The sequence below is a fragment of the Arachis duranensis genome, chromosome 6 (assembly GCF_000817695.3).
Source record: "Arachis duranensis cultivar V14167 chromosome 6, aradu.V14167.gnm2.J7QH, whole genome shotgun sequence".
Taxonomy (NCBI): Eukaryota; Viridiplantae; Streptophyta; class Magnoliopsida; order Fabales; family Fabaceae; genus Arachis; species Arachis duranensis.
In genome coordinates this window covers 7,905,226-7,914,882 of record NC_029777.3, presented here as the reverse complement: position 1 = coordinate 7,914,882, position 9,657 = coordinate 7,905,226, and positions in this window count along the sequence as shown.

Below are 9,657 nucleotides of genomic sequence, written 5' to 3'. Positions count from 1 at the left end.
ATTTTAAACCCATATAAGAAATAAATAAAAAATTCTTTTATAAAATTAATTTGGTTTTAAAAAATAAAAATAATTAAATTTAATTAACATGAATAATTTGAAAAAAAATCTTTTTATATAAACAAAAATATAAAATAATTACCAAAATCAATCATTGGACATTTTAAAATGAGAGACTTTAGCCTCTTAAATTTTAAAATAGATAAAACAGATTCCAACATTTATTTTCATTAAACGATTCAGCCACTCTCCAATTTGATTTCAAGAGTAAAGTATCAAAATTGTGTCTAAAAATTTAAAAGTAATATTTAAAAATTTTAATAGTCATTTTGATTAAAAAAATCAAATTAAAAAGAGACTATATTGTCTAACAAAAAAGTAAATATTATGGATTATTTTGTGTATTTTGAAACTTAAAGGACTCGATCTTCAATATTAAAAATTGGACTTTGCTAGTGTGTAGATTGAGAGAATATTCTATATGTATAGAATATCACCGGTCAAACGGAAAAACGTGCACATAAGACTAGGCATCAGAAGCTGTTGGGCAAAGGGACCCACATCTGCATTGGGGTATGTACTTGCAGGAGACAAGGTCTGTTTTTTTTTTTTTTGCAATTAGTTTCGATACATTAGAGTTGGTGTTTAGGTGATAATTAAGAATGATTATATTAATTATTAGCTGGATTCATGGTTGGGCTTTTTGGGCAAATAATTGTGGACGTGGACCATTAAATAATACAATTTTTGGATGTGATTTTTTCCTTTAATACAGTCAAAATACAAAAAAAATGTTATAAATCGTTTTTTAAAAAGAGGACTTTTGGTGTCGATTTAAAGTAGCTAACGTTGAAGTACTTTTTTGTTGTAAATTGTAATGATTGAGGAATGATGGTCACATGAGGTCAAAAAAAATTTGGAATGGCATAAAAAATGAACTAGCATGAGATACCTTGACGGGAAAAAAAAATAGAAACATTTGCATAAATATTATTTATACTTTAAATTATTACTGTTAGAGAAAATTGAAAGAAAATAAGTGTTTGTAATATAATTATGAACATTTTGAAATTTATAATTAGTATTAAGAGAATATTTTAAAGAAATATGTTATGCAGTAAAGATAAAGAAGTTAGGTGATTCATTATTAAGTGATAAATTATAAATTTGTTTTGAAATGTTGGTGAAGAGCATTTATGCGAATGATTTGGAAAATAATTTTGTGAGAAGTATGAAAAGAATCTACTTTAATATATTGAAACTGAGTTTTCTCCCTAGTTAATGGAAGTGAATTGTCAATTCTTTATGAATTTATTTTCTCGTCAAGTTGAATGTACTATCTTCTCTTTTAAATTTATTTTATAAAAATATCTTTACTACAATGAGCTTATAATTAACATTTTAGTAATAATGCATAGTTATATTAATTTAAGAGAATATCTTTATCAAAGTTATATAAAATCAATATTTAATAGATTATTTAACTAATTATCAATTATGAATTTTATTATAATTATATAAAATATAAATTTAATGTAATATTTAATGATTGTTTTTACTCCAACTTATTCTTTTCGTCTAATATTCCAGTGCAATTGTCTCTTGTCGCAATCGTTTACAATGTATCACATCCATGAAATAGGTCATCGAGGAGGGTTCACTGACTTGGTTTCCAACTACATGGATGTAAGCATCCAAAAAAGAGTCAGCAAACTCTATTTTATCGAATGATGGTTGGATCTACTCACATATCGTGACCAAGCAGATGAAATGTGGGTAAAATTAGTTTCCTTGACAAGTTCTAGAATTTTAATTGAGGCCGTGTTGAACGGATAACGGAGGATGAAACTTATCTGATCCAAACTTATGATGTTTGGAGAGCTCTCGACGGCTCTCGACCACCGGGGAGAATTCAGGGAGGAATCAAGTGCGATAACATAAGATGAGAAGACACCACAGCAAACTCAACACCTTAAGGTGTCATGTAAATGTGTCTCTCATCTTATAAACTCCTCACTCTTCCTTGCTTTCTTTGATGTGGGGCTAACTTCAACACTCCTCACACTTGCAACACTAACAATATCCCCCTCAAGTGTGAGCCTCCACATCAAACATCAACTCCTCTCTAGCTCTTCCACCACCATGAGTATTCGTCCATCACACCGCCGCAAAACACCGCGGGACACGCCGTCCGGACCACCTTTGCCGGAAAGACTTTCGGTGCTTCACCTTGAATACTCTTTAAACCAGACCGATTAAACCATCGGCTCTGATACCACTTTCTTGGGCCAACTGTGGAGAGCTCTTGATCACCGGAGAAAATTCGGGGAGGAATCAAATGCGAGAACATAAGATGAGAAGACACCACATCCAACTCAAAACCTTAAGGTGTCAAGTAAATAGGTCTCTCATCTTATAAACTTCTCAGTCTTCCTTGCTTTCTTTGATGTGGGTGTAACTTCGACACTCCTCACACTTGCGAAGAACTAACATCTTTGTCTTCTGTTTTATTTACTGAATAATAATAGTAATAAAATAGTAATAATAATAATAAAAAAAATGAATAGCGGGGATAATTTACCAATATTGACCATAAATAAATTATAATTTAAGTGATATTTAATAATTTCGATAAATTAATTCTACATATTTTGATTTTGTTAAAATATGTTTTTTAAGTTTAACTATTCTGTTAGTCTTTACTGAATTTCCAAATTTTCAATTAGGTCGTTGTTTATTTTTTTTTATCTTAATTAGATCTCTACACTACTTTTAAGTTTAACTATTCTATTAGTCATTTATTAGTTTTTTCATAACTTTCTTTAAATAAAAAATACTGAAAGGAGTACCAAAAAATCTTTATAATTTTTGTGCAGTGGTTGCTATTCTAATTTTTTAGAATATATGTTGTTGTTATTATTAAAAATGATAAATTAAATAAAATATTAATTATAGATAATAATAATAATATAACTAGTTAATAGTTAAGACTTAAAATAATAATAAACATAAAATTATTAAATATTCTAAAATAAAACACTATAAAAAAATACTTAAAAATTAAATATATATAAATAAATTACATTTTTTTTATACTATTACTGAGACATTGCAAGACCTGTCCCTTTTGCCGAGTTTAGGAAAAAAACATGTAATCAACAATATTTCATTTAAATTGAACTTTCACTTAAATACGTATAGTAATTATCAAGATTTAATTAGTATGTGTTAAATTTAAATTACCAACAATGAATAAACTGTTTGCTTTGTTTGTTAGTTTGTGAAAGTGTGTTATTTCTTACTATGCTGCGAAGATATTTTAGTTACGATTATTGTTTATGGTGAAATAAATATATACTCAACATTTTCGAAAAAGGCTTCAAATCCTAGTTTGGTTACCGTAACTAAACTATGTGACTAACTTCAATTTTTTGAATGTGTTTCATTGAGCAAATAATTTATCCAATGGGATCAAGAGTATATCAATGAAAATCTGTCACACATCAAATCAGCCTTGCAGGATTGATGCGACTATACAAAGAGACATAGTAGGTGATAGTAGGTGATATTATATCTGGCTGAAAAAATCTCACTTCATGTTAAGGTAATATCACGTGGTAGTAATAATAACGGTAAAAGAACTTTAATTTTGAATGGGGTTTTGTAGGTCATGGCGTTGTAGCTTTCATGTATTTGTTTTGAAAAAACGAAAAGAATGTAATATCCTTTTTAAAATAATTGTAATTACACAATGAAATTAATAATTACTTTTGGTCCGATTAATAAGTTAAGAATTATTAAATATGCTCTACACAAGTTGGTAACTTCCATAAAGAATATACTTGAGGAAACACAATTTCTAGTGTAATTAAAGAATGGGAGATGCTAGTGTGCTGAAAGAAAGATCCTTCAGCAGGTGTGGGTGTTGCATGTCTGAAGATGGTGGAAACACGTGTCCCGTTAGAAGAATTACTTTTTTTGCATGTGTTGAAGTGGAAGGCATGTGGTGCAGCAGAAGATCCCACAGTCAGTGATAATACGGAAATCGAGGTTGACTAATTAAATAGATTATATATAACAGTATGGAAGTTAATTGGAGATTAACTCCTATAAAACGGAATTGGTTTTATGTGTTTTTATGATGAGGCCTCAGTTAGATGGAAGAAGTGATGGGCTTGGGTAAATATTATACCCAAAGGAACAAAAAAGAAAATGGCCCAACCCGTCAGTTTTTCCCCACTTCTCCGTCACCTGTGAAGTGCCCCCAACCGTCCTGTATGAAACTAATGAAATTTAATAAGAGGAATGCTAAGGGCAGCAATTTTTGGGATTTATAACCATCAAATAATCATTAATGAGATTTTTAATGGTGTGAGATTAATGTGAAATTTCATCCAATGGCTCAGTCTTCTTTGATGGTTACATGCTGGCCAGAATTTGATAAAATTGCTAGCCCCCTAGACTTTTTCATTTAATAATTTATAACAAAATTGAAACCCTAGCCGTAGCTCTCGTGGAGGTTATAGTGCGCCGGCGTTCTGCATATGTAGCTTCGGTGGTGATTGAGGTGTCGAAAACGTTTAGGATCGCAACTCTGAATTATAGCTCGTGCTCCGACGTACTTGTCTCCTCAGCCGCGTTGAAGCCGTCGTGCGATTGCCGATCTTGTTCGCGTCTTCTGTCGGAGCTCTACGTCGTGCACGTCTCGTCCGGTGACGCCCGGTGGCTGTATTTTAAACGACTTCGCATTCCCTGGTTGCCCTAAAGCCAACCCTCTCTGTCGCCTCCCAACGCTGGGACCTAAGCGAGAGCCACACCCAGCGGAGAAACCGGTGTATTGTGTCGCCTAGTTGAGTTTCCCAACGCCCGCCAGAAGAGAATACACCCAGACTAGAAGAGTGCTCTGATTCAAAGTCTGCCACGTCTTGAGTTCTATTAAAACAAGTAAGTCTTTGAATCAGTAGTTGGTTGGATATTTTGAATACAATGAAATAAAGTATACCAAAGATATTGTCTCTCCTGTTTGAGGTGGTTGTTTAGCTGTGAAGTATGTTATTATAGTTATAATTTTACTGCACTCGACATGCATGATGAAGTGGTATTACCATGTGATCGGGTGGCTTCATAATTGCTAGCAGTTGGATAGTTAGTAAGTTAATTGTGTGAGAAATTAAAGTAAGTGGATGTTACTAGTTACGAAAGTTAACCTGCACAAATAGCATGCTTGCAGAGAAGTTAATACCCTTGCAAGATGACTCCACTGGCATTAGTATGTTCTGGAAGATGTACCACTGTTTTTGGGAAGTTCTGGATTTGGTAGCTGTCATGTTGTTGTTGTTAGTAGGTTAATTTCCAAATTTTTATCTTTTGTTTTGATTTTCTTTTTGTGAAGTTGCTAAGTTGAAACTTTGGTAGATTGTAGGGTTGATGAGATGTAATTTGCTAAGTTAAAACTTTTGTTAACTTCGGACTGCTACTTAACTTTCTTCTAACCCTAGAGCCTTTTATCAGCTACATTCGGTCTATCAGTAAGTTCATATTACAAGAGACTCTAAACACTGTGCAACCAACCACACATTCACAATCGACCACTGTCCCGCCGATTTCCACCAACACAAACCATTATCAGCGTCGGATTCTTGACATAACCTCTTTGTGATTTTTCCAGGGTCTAACAACCGCAAGGAAACCACGATCTTTGGGTTTGGTCTATTATTTGATGAGAGTGTCAGTTCTTACAAGTGGATGTTAGAAAATCTGCTTGAGGTGATGTGCAAGAAGAAACCGTCTGTGGTTGTGTAAATGAAAGCAATTTGGGTCATGCCTTGGGCCTATGGTTGTTTTTTTGTTATGAACATTGATGATTGAAGTTGTTTGTGAACTTTTAATATTAAATTATGGATAATTTATGATGTGAAATTGTGAGATTTTGAATTTTATTAAGGTAGAAATCATTGAATTTATATATTCAAAGTTATATAAAGATTTTTTAATTATTTTATTTAATATTTAATTAAACCGGTTGAATTCCGGTTAAACTCCAGGCGAACCAATAAACCATTAAACCAGTAATTTCATCGATTTATTGATCGGTCCGGTTCTCGCAACCTTAACATAAACTATAAATTCCAAAATGTAACTTACAAAACCTACTAACTCTAAATCATAACTCCTAAATCGTACACCGTCAAAGTTTAACCATGTTTGTCCAACTCTATACCATAAACCCTTTCTCATCAACCCTAAACTCCAACCGTATCTCTAGTTGGTTTACTAATTTATAGTTTTTGAAAAGTAAGTAATTTGAGTGCATGCGAAGGTAGAATAATTCGATCTTAGTAATCAGGATAATGTAGCTACACAAATAGCATTTTTGCGAAAAACATATTACCATGATGATTCTACTTACATCAGTTTCTACTGATAAAGTTCAACTGTCATCCGTTTACAAAAATATTTAACTTAACTTTATTACGTAAATAAATTTTATTAACTATAATTTAACTTAACACTAACAAAAATATTTAATTTTGATATAGTATTAATTATGTATATTAATTATTATTTAAATAATGAATATACGTCATTAATATAAATTTTTTATTAAATAAAGATATACATATTTATAATAATTAATTGTTATAATTATTAATAAGTTAAACATGAATCAATTATTCACTATCTTCAATAGATAATTAAATTATTTAATCATGTCCATCGTTTAAAATAATAACATAAATTATTAATTAAGTATACACATAATTAGTGTTTATAATTATTAATAAATTACTTGAAACTTAATTATTTCACATAAGAATTTCTTTTTTTTTTTTTGGTTGCAACTCACATAAGAATTTCAATCCCATTGTTTTTTCCTACTAAGGCCCATTAGTTTTATTAGGGTAATGTAACCTCCATATATTTTGCGGAGCCCATGATTATATCCATGGCGTTTTTATCACTTCCCATAACCCACCAAAAATCCAACTTCCAAGGCCCAGCGGACCAATAACACAACTCCACCAAAAACCAAATATTACATTCAAAAAAATTTTACTTTTGTAAAAAAAAAATTTACTTTTGTAAACTTAATTAATTAGCCTTTCTTAATGATTATCTACACATCTATCAAGTTGCGACAACTTCTGAAAAGCAACATCCCAGTGCTGCAGTTGCCAGCACCAAATGCAACGGTTCAGGCCATGCCATCATTCTTGAGGGACACGCGTTTTCCTTCATCTTTTGACACATAAGCTTCAGCATGTGTTGAGGAATCTATCTTCAGCATCACAGAATTTTCCTTAAAGAATATGTTTCTGTGAACATCACTTTTAATGTAAGTAAAGAAACTAGAGGCCTTTCTATCATAGTTATTTTTTTTTTTCGTAGATAATTTTAAGTGATCTTTGGTATATCCGATTCAGTGCCAGTTAATATATTACGGAAATGCGTTGGCACGGTAGGGAATAATTAGGGTTTTGATTATAGGAATTTTGTCGGTATTAGTACTTGTTTAGGGATTTTTTGGATAGAGAAATAAATAAATGTACGCAATATTTTTTAGGGAGACTTGTAGTTAAGACGACACGAGTAAAAGACAACGTGACTACGGGAGGAAAGTGGGTTCACGTGAGGGGGTTTGACTATATATCGAGGATGGTCGTTGTGTAATAATAACTGCACAAATTTCTCACAACTATCTAAAGGTTGTAAAGTTTTACTAAAGTGGTAGTTAGGGGATGCAGAGTGAACGATATCCTTACTACGCCGTCAGGAAGGGAAAATCCCCAGGGATATACACCACTTGGAAGGAGTGTGAGCAACAAGTGGTTGGTTTTAGAAACAATGAGTACAAGGAATTCCGGGTGTTAGAGGAGGCACAGTCTTGGCTAAGGGAGGGGGGAATCATGCTTCATGAGGACCTGCCATCGCATGGAAAAACACGGACTGTGTATGACATGGATTTGCCCCGTCTGCTCATCGGGTTACCACTGCATCAACTGACAAGTTCGACGATGTGGGCAACCGATGTGGCAGTTTTGGTATTCATAACTTTTCATGGATTAAGTCCTCTTCTTTCCGCGTTTTCTATTTGGTAGGCATTTATTTCCGTTATTATGGATGTAGGTGGCCAATCCAACATGGGGACGAATGGTAGTATGTTCATCCACGTGGAGCATATGGAGTTGATGCTGCTAAGGATTTGCGCGCTTTTGCATATTGGGAGTCCTATATATGTCCCACAACCACCGATTCCAAGGGTGGGGGGTTAATGTTCCGCTATACTGTAGTGCTCCCAGAAAATAGCAGAGGGTTAGACCTTGTGGTGTATGGTCCTGCATATGCAAATGAGAGAACTGCCACGCAAGAAGTGGCATTCCTCATGTTAGAACGGCTGTTAGGCGCAACTGGGTATAAGATACATGATTACAACTATAGAGTCATGGTCCGCATGTAAGATCCACATGAATCTTCTAGTGTTGAGACGGTGGCTGGCTTGAGGGAGCGTGTTCGTGGGTTGGAGGAGGAGAATGCAGAACTGGTAATCCAACTCTCAAGGTTTCAAGAAATTTTCAACGGCTAGTGGTTAGTGATTTCTTATATTAGGGGTTTGGTTCTTCATAAGCAAGTTACATGTTGAATCTGTAATGGTGTCATATTTGCGTGGAAGGTATTTTTAGTGTGGGAGCGCATGGAAATGTGTTTCATGTAGTATTAAGAAGTTTGTTTGCGTTCCTGAAAGTTTGCTTCGTGATACATTAGTATAGTCCGTGCATGAGCTTCTTCGTGTTATTCATGAAAATCAAGTTTCTATACTTTAACAACAATGAACGATGACGTCAGTTAATTCCACAATTGTAACTAATTTCGATTAGTTGTACATGTGGTATGCCATGTTATGTTATATATTTTATTCTTTCGGTTTCTGCATGATGAATGTGTTAACGCTCTATAAGGGAGGTTTAGGCCTAAATTTTAGTATAGACTCTACTATGACTAAGCATGTCTACATTGAAAAATCATGACCCCAAAATATTTTAATCCTACATTATATGTACATAAACTATGTATAGAAATGAATATTGGTATACTTAAGATATGATCAAGCAAAGATAAAGGTTAATAATTCTTAAAGAATTAATCATGCCTAAAGTAAATTATATACAACTTTCCTACGATTTCCGTTAAGTTACTAAGGGTGTGTTTGTGAAACACGTTGGAGAGGATAAAATTGCGTTTCGATGCTTTGAACATTGTTCTCTGATGTTTGGCAATTTTTCTTATCTAAACGCTAACGTGATTCTGCATCCCAAAAGCTCGTTCACTATAAGAAGCAAAAAATTATATATTCTGCGTTTACTCAACTTACGCTTTTTTTGTTGTTGTTAGTTATTATTAGTGATTTTATAGTTTTTTCCAAATAAAAAATGAGAATATTAAAACAATTATTCTAATTTTTGTGCACTATTTACTATTTTAATTTTTTATAATATGTATTATTATTTCTATTAGAAATGAAAAATTAAATAAAAAATTAATTATAAATCATAATAAAAATATAACTTTTAAAAAATTAGAACCTAAAATAATAATAAAAATAAGATTATTAAGAGTACTAAAAAAAGTACTAAAATATATAAAAAAAATACTTATAAA